The 1329-nt window shown below is 38.6% G+C and overlaps 1 protein-coding gene across 2 annotated transcripts in view; it reads right to left on the bottom strand.

The window, feature by feature from the left end:
* Positions 1-1329, bottom strand: part of rbpms (RNA binding protein, mRNA processing factor) — an 18437-nt gene that overhangs the window by 4505 nt on the left and 12603 nt on the right. The window lies entirely within an intron of this gene.

Below are 1329 nucleotides of genomic sequence, written 5' to 3'. Positions count from 1 at the left end.
CTGTTGCTGGCAATCTGCCTCTGAACGTAAACATTTTAGAAACATTTGATGATAATGAGCTTTTAAAAAGGTATATCGCCTTAATCGCGGGGGTATTATGACTGTTGTAGAACTTGTCGGGGACAATTTTCCTTTGATTATATCCTTGTTTTTATTAAGCAGCTGTGCAAGAAGAAACAGCTGTGCTTGTGTCCACTATGAATAAATCTCTGACAGAGACTATCAGCCAATCATAGTTAGTAAGCATGCTGACATCATCCACAGCAACGAGCTCAGCCCCGCCCCCTTACTCTTAAGGCTTGTTCACACCGGGACGAGTATCGCGCGCGATTATCGCCGACGTTTAACGCCTCGTGACTAAACAACAGGGTACTCATCTTCTCAACGGAAATATTGAACTTATGATCCATATTGTGAGATTTATTTATTTTTTAAAATATTACTTTATGCATAAGGATACCCAGTCACAAATAACATTAAAGTTATCCCATGACCTTATACTTTTTCCTCTTAACTCTTGCAAAGGACTCACATACTGTCTAGTTTAGCTAATTTTGGCCTACATAAAGAATTGTTTGTACATAAACAACTGGACACACTATAACTAAACTCAGCTGTGTATTTCAGATGATGCCGCATCCTACAACCTCATCATCTGGAGAGAGAAACACAATGATGGACATGAAGACATCATGGATTGAATAATATCCACATTTAAAAGTTTATGAAGCAAAACCTCCAGCTTTCGTTGGACCGTGACTGAGGAAGACTGTGTAACACCTCTCCTCTGACAGCGGCCGCATTCACAAAACATCTTCAGGCTAAAAGTAGCTCATAACTCGCTGATTTAGGAGAAAATCTTAAGTGTCAGTCCTAAATTTAGGACTCCTACATTTTTGTTCTAAGAGTATTTCACAAAGCGTTTTAGCGCTAAAACTAGCTCCTAAATCTGTGAAAGGTTAGGAGCAGTGAAGAGGAGTCCTAAATCACTAAGATCAAGCCACAAACTATCCTAAAACATCTGTTGCTGGCAATCTGCCTCTGAACGTAAACATTTTAGAAACATTTGATGATAATGAGCTTTTAAAAAGGTATATCGCCTTAATCGCGGGGGTATTATGACTGTTGTAGAACTTGTCGGGGACAATTTTCCTTTGATTAGCCTATATCCTTGTTTTCATTAACCAGTTGGCCAAGAAGTAACAGCTCTTCTTGTTTCCAGTTTGGTTTTCTTTAACGTTTGCATAACTTACTATCAGCCACGATTATTCTACTCCGTTAATTAAAAGGCTGTTGATATGCATATTCACTAATTGTTTACGAGAAGCA

The sequence above is a fragment of the Sinocyclocheilus rhinocerous genome, unplaced genomic scaffold, assembly GCF_001515625.1.
Source record: "Sinocyclocheilus rhinocerous isolate Xijiao unplaced genomic scaffold, SAMN03320098_v1.1 scaffold3801, whole genome shotgun sequence".
NCBI classification, from domain to species: Eukaryota; Metazoa; Chordata; class Actinopteri; order Cypriniformes; family Cyprinidae; genus Sinocyclocheilus; species Sinocyclocheilus rhinocerous.
The sequence above is the reverse complement of the archived record's forward strand: the minus strand, read 5'-3'. Positions and strand labels throughout refer to the sequence as shown.